Source organism: Taudactylus pleione, unplaced genomic scaffold (genome assembly GCF_031769625.1).
Source record: "Taudactylus pleione unplaced genomic scaffold, aTauple2 ptg000062l, whole genome shotgun sequence".
Lineage (NCBI taxonomy): Eukaryota > Metazoa > Chordata > Amphibia > Anura > Myobatrachidae > Taudactylus > Taudactylus pleione.
The window spans coordinates 1988962-2013794 of NW_028284464.1; the positions used below are offsets into that span (position 1 = coordinate 1988962).

Consider the following 24833-nt stretch of genomic DNA (forward strand, 5'->3'; position numbering starts at 1 on the left):
GGCTAATATTTCCAACAAAACATACCGACAGTTACTAGAATTCAAGCCTATGTGGAGAGCCGTGCTGGGATCAAGTGGCTGATCCCAGCATCGGCACAGGCAGAGGGGATGTGTCCTCTGCGAGACACATCCGTTGCCGGCGCTGGGACAGTGATGTCCCTAGCGTCGGTGCAGATGCCGCGGGCACCTGGTGAAGGGACCGCCTGGTTCCTTTCACCAGTGCCGGCGGTACTGTGGCACCAGGAGAAGCTTGGCTCCGGGTGCAGGCTCAGCGGAGCTTGGCGCCCGGCATCCAAGAAGCGGCGGGTAGCCGCCGCTGGGACAGAGTACCTGTTCCTAGCGCCGGTCAAGCATCGGGCACGGCTTTCCGTGCAGCGGGTATTTGGCTCTGGCCGCGAGCCAAACCTGGCTCGCAGGCCAGCAGCCAATAGGAGGCGGATGCGATGAGCCAATCGCGGCTCGCCGCGTCATAGCCCTGCCTACTCGCACCATCTTGTATTAGACGGTGCCGAGCGGGAAAAGGCAGTTCGGTGGCAGAGAGGGAGGAGAGAAGACCTCTTGAAGAGTAGAAGATCGGCGCATCAACAGGGGCGGCGGCCGCGGAAGAGGCCAGAAGACGCCGCTGTCAAGAGAGAAGACAGGCGGCGCCGACTGGAAGACGAAAAGAAGAGGCGGCTCCGCTGGCCAGGATGGGCCAGCGGTTGAAGAATGCGGCCGAGGACCAGAGAGGACTGCGGGGGAGGGAAGTAAAAGAGCCCCATGAAATTCCCCCCCGCAGCCTCTTCCAATGGAGCAAGTAGGCCCTATGTGAGGCCTACCTTATACCCCCCCTCCCTAGACCACCAGGGTCATCAGGCACTAGGCCCGTGGGGCATAGTCAGGCACTAGGCCCGTGCGCAAATAGGTGGGCACAAGGCCTGGGGCACAATAGCGGGCATTAGGCCCCGTAAAAGGATTTCCCCTTAAGTAGGTGTAAGTGACCTGGGTACTAGGCCCAGGCCACTATTCAATAAAGTAGGTGGGCTCCAGGCCCGTGGCCATAAACCAGGCATAGGCCTGTACCCATACAGGAGGGCACTAGGCCCTATATAGTAAGCCCCATCATTAGGCAAGCCCCTAGGCCTGAGCCATGTTTTGGAAAGGGGACTCTGGGCAGTAGGCCCAAGTCCCTCGTGTATCCTGCAGTAGGCAGGCATAAGCCCTAAGCCACTGGTAAGCCCCTGGGCATTAGGCCTAGGGCCCTGAGCCCATTAGGTGTGCCACTCATATAGAAAGGTAGCCCCGCATAGATGATTAGAGGTGTGAGCAGTGGTAGAGAGCTGTACGGCTCCCACCAATGAGGTAGTGTTTTCCCCATTCACTGAGAAGAGGAGCTGGCCAGCTCTGGATAGGTAGGAAGCAGGCATTTAAAGGGACTGCACCGTGTTTTGCTCTTGTGTACTTATAGTCTGTGGTTGGTGTTCCGTGCAGGGTAAAGGTTCAGTTATTGTTATACATGTCGCACTACACACACTGTAGGTTGAAGGCTATGTCATTTTAGTATGTGCAGTTGCGTGACATAGGTTTAGGCCCTGCACGGCTCTGTTGTGTATCTCCTTACAGGGACCTGTAGGCGAGTGAGCGGACGAAGAGCACGAGTGAACACGGTGAGAAATATCTGTGTGTACTGTCTCTCCCTGTTTGTTTGTCACTACCTATCCTTCCTTCTTTCTGGGTGGATAGTGAACCTTGCAACCTGGTGCAAGGACGGATCTTCACCTGGTGCGTGAGTACCGATAGGTGAAAATTCGGGATCTGAGGCCAAAAGTGCCAATGATGATCTTCACTTAAAACCTGAATTTATCCCTCGGTTCGGTAGGGCGTGTCGGTCGACGTAAGGAGGGACGGCACTCACATTGTCTCCTTCCTCCTAGGTCCTCGTGTCCGTGTTCGGTTTGGGAGTTCCAGGACCGTCTGTTCAACACACGGCCTGAAGGTGAGAGGGTGCGATGCAAGGCAAGGAACGGAAGTACACCTGCACGGCAGCACTTCTTACATTTGGCGTAGTCGGCAGGATTACGAACAGCGGACATGGTGTGGACCACCGGCAAGAGGACCCCCCTACGGACAGCTCTGGAGCGGAACCATCCCCGGATGTTTGTGGACAAGAGTGACTGGATTACGGTGTCGGGAGAAGACATCATGAAGATGGTGCAGAGGTCGGTACAGCGCGGCAAGGAAGAGCGCTGGGAGAAGGGGCGCAAGAAATCCTCTGTGACCCCCTGCAAGTCATGTCAGCGGCTGGGACATTATGCCAGAGAATGTCCCTGGTGTGAGTTTAGGGAGACAGAAGATGAAGAAATGTCCCAGTTGGAGATCACACAGATGGCCCAGCAAGCGGTTCAACGATGTGGTCAGAAGAACTCTGTGAAGAAGGGACCCTGGTGTATGCTCTGTGGAACCTACGGGCATGAGCATAATAGCTGTCCACGTGATGAAGAGTGGCACCAGGAGGACAAAGAATTCCGGTGTGAAGGATGTGGAGATCCAGAACATGAGCTCCCGGATTGTCCCTGGACGGAAACACAGAAGAAAGCAGAAATATCTTCTGTGTTGTGGCAGGTGGAGCAACACAAAGAACTCCGGCACAAGATGACTAAGGAGCCAGTGTGTGAACTCTGTAAGGAGAAGGGACATGAGCTTCAAGATTGTCCATGGGACGAAGACCGGATGATCTTGGATGGCCGAGCCCAGAAGTGGATAGAAGAAGCCAGGGAAGTGGAGCAGAAGAGCCTGCTGGAAGTATGTTCGCAGTTGCCTATTGTTCCTGAGCAGGAGCCGAAGGGAAGAGATCCCTTTGTGAAGAAGGTGGCAGCAGCACCCCCGTGCTGGAAGTGTTGGCAGCAGGGACACTTGGCCCATGAGTGTCCCTGGGAAGATGCAGTGGCACTGTTATGCCCCGAAGAGGCCCCAGTGAAGAAGAATCCTTGCCCACAGAGGACGGATGTGGATGACTGGGAGGTAAATATGCCGCGCTATAAGTAAGAGCGCGAAGACCCAGCGGCAAAAAAGTCCAGGATCTCCCCATGCTGGAAGGGTCCGCGACCTGGATACCCGGAGATGCCAGCGGAAGATATGGGGTACGCTGAGGAAGGAAACTGTCGCCTACTGCATGAGTCTAAGGAAAAGAGTCCAGATTCATGAAAAATTTTGGCAGAGACCTGGGAAGAAGAGGATGCCCTGGAGGAATCGACTATTAGTGCCACACCCTGAATACAGTGAAGATGCCCCAGAAAAGTTGGAAGAAGAGTGGGTGGCTGCGGCACCCTTAGAAGGAAATTCCCCATGGTGGCCCATCGTGAGTGGCACTTCCGAGTTGCCACTCCCACAGAGGATCCGCAGACTGAAGTCAGGAGGTATGAAGATGGAGAGCCCGGAGCCAGTGGAGAAGGAATGTGGGGTCATAGTCGGTCCCGGCTGGGCCCTCAAACAGATCCTTGTTGGAGGGACCATAGAATACCCTGACCCACGGAAAATGGAGATGGAAGAAGACTTTGTAGGGACTACAAAGGAAAAAAGGGGGGGGATGTGGAGAGCCGAACTGGGATCAAGTGGCTGATCCCAGCATTGGCACAGGCAGAGGGGATGTGTCCATTGCCGGTGCTGGGACAGTGATGTCCCCAGCGTCAGTGCAGACACCACGGGCACCTGGTGAAGGGACCACCTGGTCCCTTTCGCCAGTGCCGGCGGTACTGTGGCACCAGGAGAAGCTTGGCCCCGGGTGCAGGCTCAGCAGAGCTTGGCACACAGCAGCCAAGAAGCAGCGGGTAGCCGGCACTGGGACAGTGTACCTGTTCCCAGTGCTGGGCAAGTGTCGGGCACGGCATTCCGTGTGGCGGGTATTTGTCTCTGGCCGCGAGCCAAACCTGGGTCGCGGGCCAGCAGCCAATAGGAGGCGGACACGATGAGCCAATCGCAGCTCGCCGCATCATAGCCCTGCCCACTCGCGCCATCTTGTATTAGACGGTGCCGAGCGGGAAAAGGCAGTTCGGCGGCAGAGAGGGAGAAGAAAAGACCTCCTGAAGAGTAGAAGATCGGCGCGTCAACTTTGGCGGCGGCCGCGGAAGAGGCCAGAAGACGCCACTGTCAAGAGAGAAGACAGGCGGTGCCGACTGGAAGAAGAAAAGAAGAGGCGGCGCTGCTGGCCAGGATGGGGAATGCAGCTGAGGACCGGAGAGGACTGCGGGGGAGGGAAGTAAAAGAGCCTCACGAAGTTCCCCCCTGCAGCCTCTTCCAACGGAGCAGGTAGGCCCTACCTTATACCCCCCTCCCTAGACCACCAGGGTTGTCGCGCACTAGGCCCGTGGGGCATAGTCGGGTACTAGGCCCGTGCGCAAATAGGCGGGCACAAGGCCTGGGGCACAATAGCGGGCATTAGGCCCCGTAAAAGGATTTCCCCTTAAGTAGGTGTAAGTGGCCTGGGTACTAGGCCCAGGCCACTATTCAATAAAGTAGGCGGACATCAGGCCCGTGGCCATAAACCAGGCATAGACCTGTACCCATACAGGAGGGCACTAGGCCCTATATAGTAAGCCCCATCATTAGGCAGGCCCTAGGCCTGAGCCACGTTTTGGAAAGGGGACTCTGGGCAGTAGGCCCAAGTCCCTCGTGTATCCTGCAGTAGGCAGGCATAAGCCCTGAGCCACTGGTAAGCCCCTGGGCATTAGGCCTAGGGCCCTGAGCCCATTAGGTGTGCCACTCATATAGAAAGGTAGCCCCGCATAGATGATTAGAGGTGTGGGCAGTGGTGGAGAGCTGTCCGGCTCCCACCAATGAGGTAGTGTTTTCCCCATTCACTGAGAAGAGGAGCTGGCCAGCTCTGGATAGGTAGGAAGCAGGCATTTAAAGGGACAGCACTGTGTTTTGCTCTTGTGTACTTATAGTCTGTGGTTGGTGTTCCGTGCAGGGTAAAGGTTCAGTTATTGTTATATATGTCGCACTACACACACTGTAGGTTGAGGGCTATGTCGTTTTAGTATGTGTAGTTGTGTGACATAGGTTTAGGCCCTGCACGGCTGTGTTGTGTATCTCCTTACAGGGACCTGTAGGCGAGTGAGCGGACGAAGAGCACGAGTGAACATGGTGAGAAATATCTGTGTGTACTGTCTCTCCCTGTTTGTTTGTCACTACCTATCCTTCCTTCTTTCTGGGCGGATGGTGAACCTTGCAACCCGGTGCAAGGACAGATCTTCACCTGGTGCGTGAGTACCGATAGGTGAAAATTCGGGATCTGAGGCCAAAAGTGCGAATGATGATCTTCACTTAAAACCTGAATTTATCCCTCGGTTCGGTAGGGTGTGTCGGTCGACGTGAGGAGGGACGGCACTCACATCGTCTCCTTCCTCCTAGGTCATCGTGTCCGTGTTCGGTTTGGGAGTTCCAGGACCGTCTGTTCACCACACGACCTGAAGGTGAGAGGGTGCGACGCAAGGTAAGGAACGGAAGTACACCTGCACGGCAGCAGGCACTGCACCGCACCACCTCTTACACCTAGAAGAATTCAACTCGTATTAAAGGCAAAAGGTGGCCCAACAAAGCACTAACCCGGTAGTTGTCATGGTGATGGGTTGTAATCACGTGATGTCAGGGGCATAACTAGGTAACTAGAACTAAGGAAACTAGAACTATCTTCAGTACTAAAACCTGTGCCTCATGGCGAAGGGCTGCCTGTTCCTGTACCTTGTGTGTGTACCAGTGAATCGGATACATCAGAGGAAAGCGAGTCAGAAGATACAGAATTTACAGCACAGTATCACCTCAATACTCATGACAAATCACTTCACATCATAGAACAGGAAGAATTAAGTGATTTGGTTTGTAATATGAAACTGTCAAAACAATAAGACAAACTTTTGAGTTCTGTTGTTTTGAAAGCTTCATGCAACAGTGGAACCTTCTGGCTCACGGTACAACAATATCAAGTTTTAGAACAATAAACTTTTCTTTGGCCACATTTTTTGAAAATAAAAATGTTGTGGGTGTGTACTGATGTTAACTGTTTAATGATTGAGTTTGATGTTCAGCACAATACTAGTAATGAGTGGTGACTGTTTATTGATTCCTCAAAGAGGAGTCTTAAAGCAATGTTACTCCATAGTTACTCCATAATGGGAACAAGCTCCCTTCAGTGCCTCTGGCCTATGTAGTGGGAATAAAAGAAACTTATGAAATTATGGTTGTGTTATTGGAGGGAATTAATTATATGAATCATGGATGGAATCTTTGTTGTGACTTAAAGATAGTTGCAGCGCTGTTAGGTTTGCAAAGTGGATTCACAAAGTACTGCTGTTTTCTGTGTTTATGGGACAGCAGAGACACTAAAAATCACTACTGTATATCACAAAGAAATAGCCAGAAAGAGAAACCTACCGTATGTTGCAGGAGAGAGAAATGTAAAATACACGCCATTGGTTGAGACGCATAAAATAACTTTACCTCTACTTCATCCTAAATTGGGCTTAATGAAGAATTTATGTGAAAGCTCTGGATAAAGAAGGTCAGGCCTTCAGTTTTCTAAAGGAAAATTTCCGAAGTTAAGTGAACCAAAGCTAAAAGAAGGCATATTAGTTGGCCCTCAAATAAGTAAACTGTTTACAGATTAAATATTTAATGCTAAATTGACGGAAATTGAGTCTGCTGCTTGGTCCTCCTTCAAGGCTGCTGTGCGTGGATTAGGGAATAGAAAAGAGGCCAACCACATGTCCCTTTGTGAATTAACTTTTGGACAACTATGCAAATAAAGGTTGTAGAATGTCACTTAAAAGTAACTTTTTACTTTCCCATCTAGACTTTTTCCTGGAGTAATAAATGGGGACCATTTTCGCCAAGACATTCTGACAATGAAGCATCTCTACCAAGGACACTAGGACCCTGCAATGATGGGGGATTACTGCTGGTTCCTTTTTGGAGAGACCAATGAAACACTGTACAAATCGAAAGCGTCAACATCCTATTTCCCTAAAGCAAAGTGATTTTACATTTTATCTTTTTCAAAATGACACTATGGGCTCTATTTATCAACATTATTTTTACTAAAATAATGTGAAAAAGGGTGTTTTCGCACCCTTTTCACATTATTTTAGTATCACCTATAGTCATTACAGGGCAATTGGAGTAGAATTCATAAAATTCTACTCCAAGCCCTAAGTATCACTTATTTTTAGTAAAGCAGATCGCATTTCCCATAACTGTAATGGGAAATGTGATCTGACCATAGTTACTAAAAATAAATGTGAAAAAAATACCGGGGAAAGCCCTGTGATAATAACGCCACCTGGAGGTGGCGTTATCCAGGGTCTCCCCCGGTTACTGGCCTCCTGCCCTGCTCTAACGGGGAGAGCAGAGCTGGGAGTCGGTCCCAGTAATCAGCTGTGTGGTCTAAACAGACCGCAAGCTGATTACTGTAAAAAAAAAAAAAAAAAAAGTAAAAAAAAAAATTACTTACCTGACTCCAGGGACCGGTGATCGGGCCTCCGGTGATGACTCCCCTCCGGTCAGCTGGTCTCCCACAGTGCACTGCTGCCCGGTCATCAGGTGATCGGGCCCCAGTGCAGTATGGGAGATCACCTGGCCAGAGGAATGGAGATCATCACCGGAGGCCTGGAGCATGCAGGTAAGTGTAAGTAAGGGAGAGGGGGGTCGCGGGGGGGGGAGGGGGGGTCGCGGGGGCGGGGCTTAGTGCTGGGGGCGGGGCTTAGCGCCGGAGGGGGTGTAGCAGCGGCGACCGGTCGGCGCATGTGCGGGCACTTAATCACGGTATTTTTTGCGAAAATACCGTGATAAGGCTCCGAAGGGGATTAGCAGGCACAGAGCTTTATCGCAAGCTCTGTCCCTGCAAGGGATTTGTAGTAAATCCCTGTGATATTGCCTGAATTCGCAATGCGAATTCACTCGGTAATATCATGCTACAATCTGCATTACCAATGCGGATTGTAGTAAATAGAGCCCTATGGCTTATTTGGATTGTTAAGAGTTTCTTAAGTTTAGTTTCTGCAGTTTTTATGCATTTCTGTAGTTTTATTAGTATTTTATTAATGAATATGATGAGACTAATTAAATTCTATAAAGATTAATTGAATATTTATATTATCTTACTTTTTTCAGATTTAGCTATTACAGCTTTTGTTATTTGTGTGTATCTAATAAATGTGACGTGATAGAGAAAATCTGACGTGATAGAGAAAATCTGATGTTTCCACTGAATTCACCATCCCTAAATTAGGGGAAAACACATATTCACATGCCAGATGCAGAGAGGTTGTTAAGTTTTGTAGAGTAATGTAAATGGCCATCCGAGCAGTCCTATGGGTACGCAGAATGGCCAGCTGAACTGGGATGCTGGAACCCCTTTATCTGCATTCGGCATTGCAGTTGTAGGCTGAGATACAAAACATGCCTGCATTTTTGCTACCACTCCCCATAACCGCCCCTAAACTGTCCCTGAATTTCAATCACTTTGCAAAGGAATCCTCACTGTGAGCAGCATCGCAAAAGTACCTTTGTGCTTGTGCATTCTGACCATTCCGTATGCAAGTCAGCCGATAACCGCTCAACTGTGTAAATATCGGCATTGGGTACATATCTGAATCAGGCCCTCTGTATGTTCTTACTCTTTATGATGTGTTAATCAAAGTTAGGATTATGATCTAGCCAGTAGCGGATTTTACCTAGGGGCTGCGAGGCTGCAGCCCCCCCCAGTAAAATACTCCACTTGTTCAATGAGCCAGTGCAGTCCATGGCTGCACTCTATACACTGTGACTGGAGGTGGCTTCCTATTGGAAGCGCCACCTGCCAGTCACATACAGGACAGGCAGTCCCAGGGGGAAATGTCTCCTCCTCCAGGGACTGCCAGTCCGGGCTGCCATAAAGAGAGAGCAGCTTCCAGTGGAAGCCGCTGCTCTGCCTTTCGGGCTGCCCTACAGCCCTGAGAAGCTGGTCTAGTGTTATGCACATGTGCAAGTCCCGATGTCTGACATTCATTGTGCATGTGCCGGGACCAGAAGCAGTGGCAGCCCCCTCAGGTAAGAGGGCAGGAGCCTCTGCTGGATCTAGCACAGTTTATTATTGCTGAAAGATAATGCGTTAATGCTTCAGCAATATATTTACTGTATAGTACTAACAGGTTTGTTTGCACCTTCATTTATGACAATCTTACCCAGAAAGTGTAATTTGTCATTTTACAGACAAATTCATAATATTTTTTGACTAAAGAAAGTTTGGAGATTGTTAATATTATAATTGTAACTGCTTCCATCTTTACTTGTTTAGTTTTATATGTTATCTGATGTTCAGTCTTTTACAGTCATAGATAAATTATACCTGTGTGGAGACTATCAATTTTATTCAAACCTAGTATGTCACATTTAGGACATATTACATAAAATTAATATTTTAATGATAAAGGATGGTATACATAATTATATTCCCAATTGAACTTTTAACGTAACATTGCTCAAAATATTATTATATAGTCCGAAAATGTTAGGATTTCTGTTTTAAAATGATGTAAAAAATGTGATGTAATTGAATAAAATATGACTTCAGTGTAAGTAACAATGAATAATTGAATGTTACAACCCTGAGGAAGTCACTGACATGATGAAACACGTTTGGTGATATGGGTGACTGAACGGTGTTTACAGCAGGAGTTCCACTTGAAGCCTGCACCCCCAAGGGGATCATAGTGGACTTGTGACATATTTGATGCTGTACATATTCAATGGTTACAAAAAGGGATTTCAAGTATGAGCATATAAGCCGTTTTTCAAATTTGTATTAAAAGAGTTTCTATACTGTATAATGATTGGCTGTGGGTCTTATTTTTCAGGTGTGTTTGGTGGAAAGGTATCCCTATAGGTTTGAAGTCCACTTGCTACTGTATGATCATAAGCCCCATGTAGTGTTCCCCCTTATGCAGTGCCCCCAGTAGCAGTCCCCACAATGCAGTGCGCCCAGTAGCGGTATCCCCTTATGCAGTGCCCTTTATATAGTGCCCCCAGTAGTAGTCCCCCCCTATGCAGTGCCCTTTATATAGTGCAGTAGTCCCCCCATGCAGTTTTCCCAGTAGTGGTCCCCCTTATGCAGGCATCCAGTAGTGATCCCCCCTATCCAGTGCCCCCTGTAGTGGCCCTTCCTATTATTGCCCCCAGTAGTGGTCCCCCCAGTGCAGTGCCTCTAGTAGTAGGCCCCTTTTATAATGCCCCCAGTGGTAGTTCCCCCCCAAGTAGTAGTCCCCAGTAGAGGTTCCCCCTCCCGATTAAGTGCCCCCAGTAGTAGCCCCCCCCAGTAGAGGTCCTCCCAATAATGGTGCCCCCAGTAGTAGCCACCCCTCCCCCATTGTACCCCCACCCCCAGTAGAGGTCCCCCCAGTAGTAGCCAACACCTCCCCCATTGTGCCCCCAGTAGTGCAGACTAGGGATGTGCAGGCTCGGATAGGTTCGAGTTTGCACGTTGATTTCGGATTTTTCAATCCAAAAAAACTGAACTCAGAAAGAGGCAAAATGTCATCTTACATGGACGAACATCATCATTCCTGGACAAAAGTCCAGGAATGATGATGTTCGTCCATGTAAGATGACGTTTTGCCTCTTTCTGAGTTCCGTTTTTTTGGAGGGAAAAATCCGAACTCAACGTGCAAACTCGAACCTATCCGAGCCTGCACATCACTAGTGCAGACAGGTTTAAAAAATATATATATAAAAATATACTTACCTGAATCCATGCTGCTGCTGCGCCGGTCCGCGACACCGCTCCCGCTGCTGCCCGCCAGTCCTCCCGGGCTGGCGCGCTCAGCATTATGGGAGAGACGTCATGATGTCATGACGTCTGTCCCATTACCCACTGCAGGAGCCAGACGGAAGCCTGGCTCTTGCAGTGGGTGCTGCGGCAGTCAATGAGAGTCTATCTGACTCTCATTGGCTGCTGTTTAACATGCGTGTGTTATGCACAGCCTGAGCCCGCCTCCTAGTGCTATTGGGCAAGCGCTCAGGAACGGGCTCAGCTGTGCAGCACAGGACCGGCGCTGGAAGCCTAGCGCCGGTACTGTGTAAATGTGTAGCGCTGACCGCACTCACTGCGGTTGGCGCTACACTGGTAGCTAACTAAGGCGGGCCGGACCGTGGCCGGCAGCGCCCCCCCGCGCCGCCGGCCCCACGGCACGCACCCTGCCCGACCCCCCTAGTTACGCCACTGCTATAGTGTACCATCATTTGCCTATAATGTACCCGTACTGTGATATACAGTAGTAGTGATAATTATTGCATGCTATATTTTATTATATTTTACAATAATGAAAGCAACATATTCGATATATATTTCCACAAATTGTGCTTTGTTTAATCTTAAGAGGGAATTCCTTGTGCTATCTTAATGTTCACACATAGGCAAGTGTGAGGCTGAGCTGAAGAAAGTGTTATTTCCACATACTGTATTCATTCCTCAGTCATATGGTAACCACTTCTTCTCGTACAGTACATCTTAATCAAGTATGTGCCATGTATCATCACATAACCTCTGATATTACAGATCTGGACCTACAGTATATATGTGTCTGTCTGTCTGTCTGTCTGTCCATCTCTTATCAACTTTTGCTTTGTTCAATCATAAAAGGAATCCTTTGTGCTCTCTTAATTTTCACACATACAGTAGAGAAGTGTGAGGCTGAGCTGAATAAAGAAAAGAGTTGTTTTTACACATATTATTTCTCACCCTTATGTTAAAGCTCGTCTTCTACATCTTGAACAAGGATGTGCTTTGTATCACTAAAAAATGTGTAAACTGACAACTTTTAGCCTATATTTATCTCCTTATTACATATTTATGACCTGTCAGATACAGAGAGACAGTAATTACTGTATGCACAGAGGAACTGCATTGCCAAGTCCCAACACTACATTATATTCCCATTTGCTCCAAAAGCTACCAGTCTGCTGCTAAGCACGTGCGAGGGGCAGTGCATGCACAGTAACTCCATGTGTAACCAACGTGGTTTCGCCATTAATAATGGTTACCACATCCAACTTAGCTTTTAACTAATTAATTTAGCAGACAGACACTGCATGTGATGCTTTGGTGGTAAGGGAAAAAATGTTTTCCTACTGCATTAAAGTCAAACCAACAAAATGACTGAACATTGAAAGGGCTGTGGTTCCTGTGGGTAGTACAATAATTAGGAGTAATAATTATACAACCTCCATAAAGCACCTGTTTAATGATGGCACCGTTTAGTCATAGCAGGCAAATCACTTGCTACTCTATGGGCTCTATTTATTATCATTATTTTTACTAAAATAATGTGAAAAATTGTGTTTTCACACCCTTTTCACATTATTTTAGTTTCACCTAAAGGTACTAAAGGGCAATTGGAGTAGAATTCGTAAAATTCTACTCAAACCCCTAATTATCACTTATTTTTAGTAATCAGATCGCATTTCCCATCATTGTAATGGGAAATGCTATCCGCCTGTTAGTTACTAAAAGTAATTTGTGAAAAAAATACCGGAGGAAGCCCTGTGATAATAACGCCACCTGGAGGTGGCGTTATCCAGGGTCTCCCCCCGGTTACCGGACTCCTGCTCTGCTCTAATGGGCAGAGCAGAGCCCAGAGCCGGCCCCAGTGATCAGCAGTGTGGTCTAAACAGACCACACGCTGACACACTGCTAAAAAGAAAAATAACTTAGAGTCCAGGGCCCGGAGATCCGGGCTCCGGTGATGTCCTCCCTCCAGTCAGCTGGTCTCCCATCATTCACCTGATGACCGGGTCCCAGTGCAGGATGGGATATCAGCTGACCGGAGCCATGGAGGACATCACCGGAGCCCCGGTCACTGCAGGTAAGTGCAATTAAGTGAGGGGGGGTCATGGGGGGAGTCGCAGGGGGTGTCACAATTGCGGGGGCACAGCTTAGGTCTGGGGCGGGGCTTAACAGCGGCCGGTTGGCGCCTGCGCGGGCACTTGTCACTGTATTTTTTGAGAAAATACTGTGATTAGTGTTCGGAGGGTATTCGCAGGAAAAGAGCTATATCGCAAGCTCTGTCCCTGCAAGGGACTTTTAGTAAATCCCTGTGATATTGCCTGAATTCGCAATGCGAATTCAGTAGATAATATCACACTACAATCTGCATTCAAAAGGCGGATTGTAGTAAATAGAGCACTATGTGTGTCTAGCTACTTTTACCACCTTCCTGAAGCTAAAGAACTGAGAAAAATGGGCATGATCATAGTCACACTGGAGTTGATATTCCCTAAAATAAGGGTTTGAAAAATATATCTGTGTTGGCTGCCAGGATGTTGTGGAGGCTTGGAACATTGGGTGTAACCTAATAAAAAAGACCAGAGATAGTTTTACTTACGCAATTGGATCTGAGAGAAGAACATAGGGTATAGGTCTCTCTAGTCTGCCCATTGAAGGTGTGTTTTTAAAAAAAAATATTGCAAAAATGATTGTCCCATGTGTATTCTTAATTTATTTTTACTGTTTGAGCCCCGGTCATAACTGCTCAGAAACTACTTAATGGATTTATTGCTATTTCTGAAGAAAAAGTTGTTTCTTATATTACCTACAGTATGTGTCTTTTTCACTACAAGATCAAAGTGTACCTCCTGGTACTAGAAGTAATATATTTAAGTACAGGTTGAGTCTCCCATATCCAAATATTCCGAAATACGGAATATTTTTAGCATGACTGAGAAACTGAAACCTTTGCTTTCTGATGGTTCAATGTACACAAATTTTGTTTAAAGCACAAATTATTAAAAATATGTATAAAATTACCTTCAGGCTGTGTGTATAAGGTGTATATGAAACATAAATGAATTTCATGTATGTACTAGGGGTGAGCGGGTTCGGATTTCTGAAATCCGAACCCCCCCGAGCCCCCCCGATCCGAGTCCAATCCGAGTCAGGCTCGACGTTTCCCGCCTGACTCGGATCTGAAATCGAGGCAAAACGTCATCATCCCGCCTTCCGAGTCTCGCGGGTTTTGGATCCTATATAAGGTACCCGCGTCGGCGCCATTTTCTCACTCGGCTGTGGACAGTGAAGAGGGAGGGTGGGAGTTAGGGCTGTGTAGTGTAGTGTAGTGTAGTGCTGCTGTTGTCCACTACTTCAAAGTCCATAGGGGCTGGCTGTGTTGTGCTGTGCTGCTGTTGTTAATAGGGGCTGTGTCCACTACTTCAAAGTCCATAGGGGCTGGCTGGACTGTGTTGTGCAGTCAGTTCTCCATAGGGGCTGTGTCCACTCCAAAGTCCTGTGCAGTGTCCCAGTCCTAAAGGGGTGCTGTAGTGTTGTCCAGGGGGTGCTCTGTCCATCAGGGGTGCTCCCCCCAAGTGCTAAAAAAATAATATATTTTCTGTGTTTGTGAATTGTGTGCGCAGTAGCCGCACGTGCATCAACAAAGTAGTGCCAAGCGTGCGCCTGTGTCATAAGTAAAGGGCCGGCTGGCTTGACCGTTAAAGGGTGCTGTAACCCCCGAAAGTACACTCCAGTCCAAACCAAAAAAAAATTATTTTCTGTGTTTGTGAATTGTGTGCGCAGTAGCCGCACGTGCATCAACAAAGTAGTGCCAAGCGTGCGCCTGTGTCATAAGTAAAGGGCTGGCTGGCTTGACCGTTAAGGGTGCTGTAACCCCCGAAAGTACACTCCAGTCCAAACCAAAAAAAAAATTATTTTCTGTGTTTGTGAATTGTGTGCGCAGTAGCCACACGTGCATCAACAAAGTAGTGCCAAGCGTGCGCCTGTGTCATAAGTAAAGGGCTGGCTGGCTTGACTGTTAAGGGTGCTGTAACCCCCGAAAGTACACTCCAGTCCAAACCAAAAAAAAAATTATTTTCTGTGTTTGTGAATTGTGTGCGCAGTAGCCGCACGTGCATCAACAAAGTAGTGCCAAGCGTGCGCCTGTGTCATAAGTAAAGGGCCGGCTGGCTTGACCGTTAAAGGGTGCTGTAACCCCCGAAAGTACACTCCAGTCCAAACCAAAAAAAAAATATTTTCTGTGTTTGTGAATTGTGTGCGCAGTAGCCGCACGTGCATCAACAAAGTAGTGCCAAGCGTGCGCCTGTGTCATAAGTAAAGGGCCGGCTGGCTTGACCGTTAAAGGGTGCTGTAACCCACAAAGTACACTCCAGTCCAAACCAAAAAAAAAATATTTTCTGTGTTTGTGAATTGTGTGCGCAGTAGCCGCACGTGCATCAACAAAGTAGTGCCAAGCGTGCGCCTGTGTCATAAGTAAAGGGCCGGCTGGCTTGACCGTTAAAGGGTGCTGTAACCCCCGAAAGTACACTCCAATCCAAACCAAAAAAAAATTATTTTCTGTGGTTGTGAATTGTGTGCGCAGTAGCCGCACGTGCATCAACAAAGTAGTGCCAAGCGTGCGCCTGTGTCATAAGTAAAGGGCCGGCTGGCTTGACCGTTAAGGGTGCTGTAACCCCCGAAAGTACACTCCAGTCCAAACCAAAAAAAACATTATTTTCTGTGTTTGTGAATTGTGTGCGCAGTAGCCGAACGTGCATCAACAAAGTAGTGCCAAGAGTGCGCCTGTGTCATAAGTAAAGGGCCAGCTGGCTTGACTGTTAAAGGGTGCTGTAACCCCCAAAGTACACTCCAGTCCAAACCAAAAAAAAAATTATTTTCTGTGTTTGTGAATTGTGTGCGCAGTAGCCGCACGTGCATCAACAAAGTAGTGCCAAGAGTGCGCCTGTGTCATAAGTAAAGGGCCGGCTGGCTTGACCGTTAAAGGGTGCTGTAACCCCCGAAAGTACACTCCAGTCCAAACCAAAAAAAAAATATTTTCTGTGTTTGTGAATTGTGTGCGCAGTAGCCGAACGTGCATCAACAAAGTAGTGCCAAGAGTGCGCCTGTGTCATAAGTAAAGGGCCAGCTGGCTTGACTGTTAAAGGGTGCTGTAACCCCCAAAGTACACTCCAGTCCAAACCAAAAAAAAAATTATTTTCTGTGTTTGTGAATTGTGTGCGCAGTAGCCGCACGTGCATCAACAAAGTAGTGCCAAGAGTGCGCCTGTGTCATAAGTAAAGGGCCGGCTGGCTTGACCGTTAAAGGGTGCTGTAACCCCCGAAAGTACACTCCAGTCCAAACCAAAAAAAAAATATTTTCTGTGTTTGTGAATTGTGTGCGCAGTAGCCGCACGTGCATCAACAAAGTAGTGCCAAGCGTGCGCCTGTGTCATAAGTAAAGGGCCGGCTGGCTTGACCGTTAAAGGGTGCTGTAACCCCCGAAAGTACACTCCAATCCAAACCAAAAAAAAATTATTTTCTGTGTTTGTGAATTGTGTGCGCAGTAGCCGCACGTGCATCAACAAAGTAGTGCCAAGCGTGCGCCTGTGTCATAAGTAAAGGGCCGGCTGGCTTGACCGTTAAGGGTGCTGTAACCCCCGAAAGTACACTCCAGTCCAAACCAAAAAAAACATTATTTTCTGTGTTTGTGAATTGTGTGCGCAGTAGCCGAACGTGCATCAACAAAGTAGTGCCAAGAGTGCGCCTGTGTCATAAGTAAAGGGCCGGCTGGCTTGACTGTTAAAGGGTGCTGTAACCCCCAAAGTACACTCCAGTCCAAACCAAAAAAAAAATTATTTTCTGTGTTTGTGAATTGTGTGCGCAGTAGCCGCACGTGCATCAACAAAGTAGTGCCAAGCGTGCGCCTGTGTCATAAGTAAAGGTCCGGCTGGCTTGACCGTTAAAGGGTGCTGTAACCCCCGAAAGTACACTCCAGTCCAAACCAAAAAAAAATTATTTTCTGTGTTTGTGAATTGTGTGCGCAGTAGCCGCACGTGCATCAACAAAGTAATGCCAAGCGTGCGCCTGTGTCATAAGTAAAGGGCCGGCTGGCTTGACCGTTAAAGGGTGCTGTAACCCCCGAAAGTACACTCCAGTCCAAACCAAAAAAAAATTATTTTCTGTGTTTGTGAATTGTGTGCGCAGTAGCCGCACGTGCATCAACAAAGTAGTGCCAAGCGTGCGCCTGTGTCATAAGTAAAGGGCCGGCTGGCTTGACCGTTAAGGGTGCTGTAACCCCCGAAAGTACACTCCAGTCCAAACCAAAAAAAAAAATATTTTCTGTGTTTGTGAATTGTGTGCGCAGTAGCCGCACGTGCATCAACAAAGTAGTGCCAAGCGTGCGCCTGTGTCATAAGTAAAGGGCCGGCAGGCTTGACCGTTAAAGGGTGCTGTAACCCCCGAAAGTACACTCCAGTCCAAACCAAAAAAAAATTATTTTCTGTTTGTGAATTGTGTGCGCAGTAGCCGCACGTGCATCAACAAAGTAGTGCCAAGCGTGCGCCTGTGTCATAAGTAAAGGGCCGGCTGGCTTGACCGTTAAAGGGTGCTGTAACCCCCAAAGTACACTCCAGTCCAAACCAAAAAAAAAATTATTTTCTGTGTTTGTGAAATGTGTGCGCAGTAGCCGCACGTGCATCAACAAAGTAGTGCCAAGCGTGCGCCTGTGTCATAAGTAAAGGGCCGGCTGGCTTGACCGTTAAGGGTGCTGTAACCCCCGAAAGTACACTCCAGTCCAAACCAAAAAAAAAAATATTTTCTGTGTTTGTGAATTGTGTGCGCAGTAGCCGCACGTGCATCAACAAAGTAGTGCCAAGCGTGCGCCTGTGTCATAAGTAAAGGGCCGGCTGGCTTGACCGTTAAGGGTGCTGTAACCCCCGAAAATACACTCCAGTCCAAACCAAAAAAAAAATTATTTTCTGTGTTTAGCCGCACGTATATATCAAATCGATATAACATAAATGGAGGACCAAACTTTCTCCGATAAAAATAAAATAGAGAAAGATCAAGAACCACTTCCTCCTAGTGCTGAAGCTGCTGCCACTAGTCATGACATAGACGATAACATGCCATCAACGTCGTCTGCCAAGGCCGATGCCCAATGTCATAGTAGAGGGCACATACAATCCCAAATGGCAAAGTTCAGGAAAATGACCTTGAAAAAGACATTTAAATCAGCTGAAGAGAAACGTAAACTTGCCAATATGCCATTTACGACACGGAGTGGCAAGGAACGGCTAAGGTCGATCCCTAGTATGTTCATGACTAGTGGTTCAGCTTCACATGACGATGGAAGCCCTCCTCCCACTAAAAAAATCAAAAGAGTTAAGCTGGCAAAAGCACAGCGAAGAACTGTGCTTTCTAAGAAGATATCACAAATCCCCAAGGAGAGTCCAAGTGTGGTGGTGGTTGCGATGCCTGACCTTCCCAGCACTGGACGGGAAGAGGTGGCTCTTTCCACCATTTGCACGCCCCCTGCAAGTGCTGAAAGGAGCACCCACAGTCCACTTGCTGATATGCAAATTGAAGATGTCACTGTTGAAGTACAACAGGATGAGGATACTGGTGTAGCTGGCGCTGAGGAGGAAGTTGGCGAGGAGGATTCTGATGGTGATGTGGTTTGTTTAAATCAGGCTCCGGGGGAGACAGTTGTTGTCCGTGGGATGAAAAAGCCCATCACGGTCATGCCTGGGCAGAAGACCAAACATTCCACCTCTTTGGTCTGGCAATATTTCTATCCAAATCCGGACAACTGTCTTGCCATATGTACCATATGTAAAGGTGAAATAAGTAGGGGTAGGGACGTCAACCACCTAGGAACATCCTCCCTTATACGGCACCTGCAGCGCGTTCATAAAAAGTTACTGTCAAGTTCAGAAACTTTGGCTAAGACCGTAAGCAGTCCAGGGACACCTAAATCCCGTTGTCCTGTTGTATCCAAGCGCCTGCAAACCACACCGTCAACTCCCTCCTCGTCAATTTCCTCCTTAGTCAGGATCGGAAGTAGTCCTGCAGGCCATGTCACTGGCATGACTGACTCTCCTATCCGGGATTCCTCTGGAGGATCCTGCATTGCTACGCCTCCTGCTGCCGCTGCTGCTGTTGCTGCTGCTGGGAGTCGTTCATCATCCCAGAGAGGAAGTAGGAACACCACTACTTTTACTAAACAATTGACCCTCCAACAGTCCTTAGCGAGGAGGATGAAGTACGACAGCAGTCATCCTGAAGCAAAACGTATAACTGAGGCCTTGACTGCTATGTTGGTGTTAGACGTGCGTCCGGTATCCGCCATTAGTGCAGTGGGATTTAGACAATTGATGGAGGTAGTGTGTCCCCGGTTCCAAATCCCGTCTAGATTCCACTTCACTAGGCAGGCGATACCGAGACTGTATAGAAACGTCAGAAAAAGTGTCCTCAGTGTCCTGAAAAATGCCGTTGTACACAATGTCCACTTAACCACGGACATGTGGACAAGTGGAACAGGGCAGACTAAGGACTATATGACTGTGACAGCCCACTGGGTAGATGTATCACCTTACGCAGCAACAGCAGCAGCGTCACCAGTAGCAGCATCTCAGAAACGCCAGCTCGTTACAAGGCAGGCTACGCTGTGTATCACCGGTTTCAGTAAGAGGCACACCGCCGACAACCTCTTAGAGAAACTGAGGGAAATCATCGCCCAGTGGCTTACCCCACTTAGACTCTCCTGGGGATTTGTGATATCTGACAACGCCACCAATATTGTGCGGGCATTACATCTGGGCAAATTCCAGCTCGTTCCATGTTTTGCTCACACAATAAACTTGGTGGTGCAGAATTTTCTGAAAAGCGACAGGGGCGTGCAGGAGACGCTTTGGGTGGCCCGAAAAATTTCTGCCCACTTTCGCCATTCAGCGACTGCGTGCCGAAGACTGGAGCGCCAGCAAACACTCTTGAACCTGCCCCGCCATCACCTGAAGGAAGAGGTTGTGACGCGGTGGAACTCAACCCTCTATATGCTTCAGAGGATGGAGGAGCAGCAAAAGGCCATACAAGCCTATACATCCACCTATGACATAGGCAAAGGAGGGGGTATGCACCTGACTCAAGCGCAGTGGAGAATGATTTCCGTGTTGTGCAAGGTTCTCCAGCCCTTCGAACTTGCCACACGTGAAGTCAGTTCAGACACAGCCAGCTTGAGTCAGGTCATTCCCCTCATCAGGCTTTTGCAGAAGCAGCTGGAGAAAATGAAGGAGGAGCTAAGACGGAGCGATTCCGCTCGGCATGTGGGACTTGTGGATGAAGCCCTTCATTCGCTTTGCCAGGATTCCAGGGTGGTCAATCTGTTGAAATCAGACCACTACATTTTGGCCACCGTGCTTGATCCTAGGTTTAAAGCCTATGTGGTGTCTCTCTTTCCGGCCGACACAAGCCTGCAGAGGTGCAAAGACCTGCTGGTGAACACACTGTCAGCTGAAGCGGAACGTGACACGTCAACGGCTCCTTCTTCATTTTCTCCCGCAACTGGGGCTGCCAGGAAAAAACTTAGGTATCCTAAGCAACCCGCTGGCGGTGATGCAGGGCAGGCAGGACCAAGTTTGGACATCTGGTCCGGACTGAAGGACCTGGCAACAATTTCTGACATGTCTACTGTCACTGCATATGATACTGTCACCATTGACAGAATGGTGGAGGATTACATCGGTGACAGCATCCAAGTAGGCATGTCAGACAGTCCATACCTGTACTGGCAGGAAAAAGAGGCAATTTGGAGGCCCCTGTACAAGCTGGCTCTATTTTACCTGAGTTGCCCCCCCTCCAGTGTGTACTCCGAAAGAGTGTTTAGTGCAGCCGGGAACCTTGTCAGCGAAAGGCGTAGGAGGTTGCTTCCACAGAATGTGGAGAAGATGATGTTCATCAAAATGAATTATCAGCTCTTCCAGGGAGACCAGCCTCCAGAAGGTACAGAGGGACCTGTGGTGGTGGATTCAAGTGGGGACGAGTTAATACTTTGTGAGGATGAGGATGTACACACTGAAGAGGGTGAGGAATCGGTGGATGAGGAGGATGAGGATGACATCTTGCCTCCGTAGAGCCTGTTTGTGCAGGGACACATTAATTGCCAGCTTGTTTTGTGGGGGCCCAAACGAACCAATCATTTCAGCCACAGTTGTGTGGCAGACCCTGGCGCTGAAATGATTGATTTGTTAAAGTGTGCATGTCCTGTTTATACAACATAAGGGTGGGTGGGAGGGACCAAGGACAATTCCATCTTGCACTTCTTTTTTTTCTTTGCATTATGTACAGTTTGGGGCCTAGTTTTTCTAACTGCCATCCTGTCTGCCACTGCAGTGTCACTCCTAGATGGGTCACGTGTTTGTGCCGCCCACTCGTGTCGCTTAGCATAGTCATCCAGCTACCTCGGTGCAACCTTTTGGACATAAAAACACTATTGTGAGGTGTGAGGTGTTCAGAATAGACTGGAAATGAGTGGAAATTAAGGTTATTGAGGTTAATAATAGCATAGGAGCAGAGAAACCTACAAATTCTGTGATTTTAGCTGTTTTTATGCTTTTTTTAAAAAAAATACAGATCCAAAACACAAAACCCAGAACCCAAAACACGGAAGGGTGGTTTTGGCAAAACCAATCCAGATCCAAAATACGAAGAAAGATCCAGATCCAAAACCAAAACACAAAACACGAAAAGTGGCCGGTGCACACCCCTAGTATGTACAGAAACTTTTTTTAATGCACAAAATTATAAAAAATATTGTATAAAATGACCTGCAGGATGTGTATATAAGGTGTATATAACACATAAATGCATTCTGTGTTTAGATTTGGGTCCCATTCCCAAGATATTTAATTATTTTATGCAAATATTCCAAAATACGGAATATCCCGATATCCAAAATACCCCTGGTCCCAAGCATTTTGTATATGGGAGACTCAACCTGTAATACTCTGTCCATTCTCTATTCTAAGCTGTTGTACTGACTCATCCCTCTGCTTAATAATAATAATAATAATAATAATAATAATAATAATAATAATAAAAAGCATTTACCCAATAGGACTCAAAGTGCTTAACTACTGTACACTACTTCCATACCTTCATATTTAAAACTATGGGTCTATTTATCACTGTTGCACATAGGTCCCCTTCCTCACCTGCTTAAAAACTCTCAGTTCTATCTGCAGTATCCTGTATTAGTGCTACTTTTATCCATTCTTTATATAAGTATTTCACATCCCTTGACTTTCAAAAATGTAAAATGTTTACAATATTTGTAAATATTTTTGGGTGCAGTATATTATGTCAACAATCATAATGTCAACATTGACCATGTTGACATTCATCATGTAGACAGTGATGAAATATCGACATATTAGAATGTCAACATATTGTACATGGTTGCCCATCGGTGACTTGCCTGCTCCAGGCACATTTTCAAAATTTCGTCAGGCAATGTCGACATCATGGCTGTCAACATTGTGTCACCACTATGATTGTCGACATTGTCATCCTTTTGTCTCCATCCCCTGGGTAGCATGTGCTAGGTGACCTCATTGTTTAAATAAAAGTAAAATAAAATATATTTTAAGAGTTCATTTAACTTGTCTTCGGTAGTAAGTATAATGTAGCGAATATAATTGCTTCTGCAATACAGCTGGGCTATATATTTCCAGTAGTGTAGATGACTACTTTGAATATATAACATTAAATATGTAAAAAATAGTTATTTAAGCCTGCAGCAAATTATTTGTTTCCTTCATCACACTCACTCCCTTCAGTTTTTAAATACTTTGGGTAATCTAGACAATTGTGCACTCACTGCTGCATTGTGATGGTGTGCACACAAACAGTCGTCATGGTTGTGCATCATGGGGGAGTGACTAGTGCCACTGACATGTTGGACTGCCCCATGGTGCTTTCCCCTCCCCTAAAATAATTTTTTTGAATACCTGGTGAACCTTCTCACCAATTCTCTTTTAAGCAAAGGAGTGGTGGACGCAATATATCTCCCAACCCTCCAGTCCAACTAGGACAAATATGCAGGATGGCAGGACATAGGCCCTGATTCAGAGCCGGACGCTCTTGCAGAGCGTTCGCTCTGAATCAGGGCGTTTTTTTTTAATGGGAGCCGGCCTTCTGGCCGCTCGCTAAGCTGTGGGTGACCACCCACAGCTTTTGTGAGTGGCCAGGTGATGGTCGTGATGGTCTCGACCATCGCGACCATCGGGCTTGTGACGAGACCCTTGTGGTAGGATCTCGTCTGCCACAAGCCCTAGTGAGCTTCCGGCTCTAATAGAGCCAGAAGCTCACTAATGACATCACTCATGATGTCAGTAGGGCCGCCCCCCAAACAACAGGCGTTCCTTTGGGAATGCCTCCGTTTGCACAGCCACCTCCCCTCCCCGCCTACAAAACGGGGTGAGCTGTCAATCAATATCGATAGCCGCCCCGTCTTGTAGCTGCCGTCGCTCGCTGGGGCTCGTGCATGCGCATGCCGGAGCCAGCTCTGGCGTGCGCATGCGCAGTGGGGGACCCTTGACCCGTTTGTGAGCACAGCGCTCGCGGGTCTGAATCAGGCCCATAGACCCAAATAAGGATTGTCCTGCCTAAATTGGGACAATTGGGGAGATACAGATAAAGCCTTTGTTTCCAAAGACATTTTTTTTTAACTTGGTGATCTTTTCTTCTGTTTGCATTATAGGGTGTTTGCTTGTGTGTTTAGTATCCTTTAGACAAACATTATATGTTTTTTTAATTCTCCTATTATGGATTCTATCTATATTTCTTGCATTCAGTTTTCTTAGCACTTTTAACAGCTACCACTTGCTTAGAGAACCATAATGGCTTTCTCTTGTTTTCTTTTATTACTATATCTGGCACATAATTCTATTGCATTTAATCAGGCATTTTTCTTACTTTATTGCACTGTTCCTGAGTTCCCCATTCAATTCCCACCATGTCAGAGACTCACATAAAGATTTCTCATTTGGACAGTCAAGTGGAAAACCTTTGTTTCTGTTACCTGTATATTAAATCAGGGTGACTGATGGTCACTATAACCTAAGTTCTCTCCTATATTCCATTTGATATTATGCGTCCATTTGCGAGAACTAATTCTAGAATTGCTTCCTTAGTTGATGTCACTACTGCTGGAAGATTTAGCAATTGGCAGATACTTGTGCACATCAGCCAATATGAAATCTCTCAATATTATCAGCACACTTTTCATTTACATTTTACTGATTTCATCAATTAATAATCTATTCAATTCCCCATCTTGTCCCAGTGATCTGTAAATTGTAAAACCCACTCTCTTACCAGTGTGTAGACTTACCTAAATACAGTATACTTACTTCTCCGGAGACCTGCGTCCATTCTGGACAAATCACTGGGAAAATGCTGTGACTGCCATTTGTACTACAAAATCTCCGGGAACATGGCGCGGGTGCTATGTTTCCCGCATCTGTGGCGCAGAGAGTGTAGCGGGCCTACACGGAGGCTGCACACGGGCCCCCTCCTATTTTATTCCTCCCCTGCTTAAACACTCTCAATTCTATACAGTATGTATCTTTTATTAAATCTGATTTTAACTAATCTGTATATAAGAATTCCACATCCCCTTTTTTCCTTCTCTGTAGTTTCAAAATGGTGTAAACATGGATCATTAATAGCTGCAAGGTCTAAATGACCTCTTTTCATGATTGAAATCAGTTCAGGTAGCTTATTTCCTAAACATAGAACATTTGTACATATGACATTGTCATCCGTTAGTTTAGATAAGCAATAAGGAAAGGTCTGAACTCCTCAATAAGGAACTCAGGGCCTGATTCAGAGCCGGACGCTCTGACCAGAGCGTTCGGTCTGAATCAGTGCCCTCCTACATGGAAATGGAGCGGCCCCCTGGCCGCTCGCATAGCTGTGGGTGACCACCCACAGCATATGCGAGCGGCCAAAAAGATGGTCGCGATGGTCAAGACCATCGCGACCATCGGGCTTGCGACGGAGACCCT

At 47.3% G+C, this 24833-nt stretch overlaps 1 protein-coding gene and 1 pseudogene across 1 annotated transcript in view; one reads left to right on the forward strand and one right to left on the reverse strand.

Moving 5' to 3' along the window:
• Positions 1 to 24833, reverse strand: part of RTN4R (reticulon 4 receptor) — a 282799-nt gene that overhangs the window by 222605 nt on the left and 35361 nt on the right. The window lies entirely within an intron of this gene.
• Positions 2071 to 3183, forward strand: LOC148534889 (uncharacterized; annotated as a pseudogene).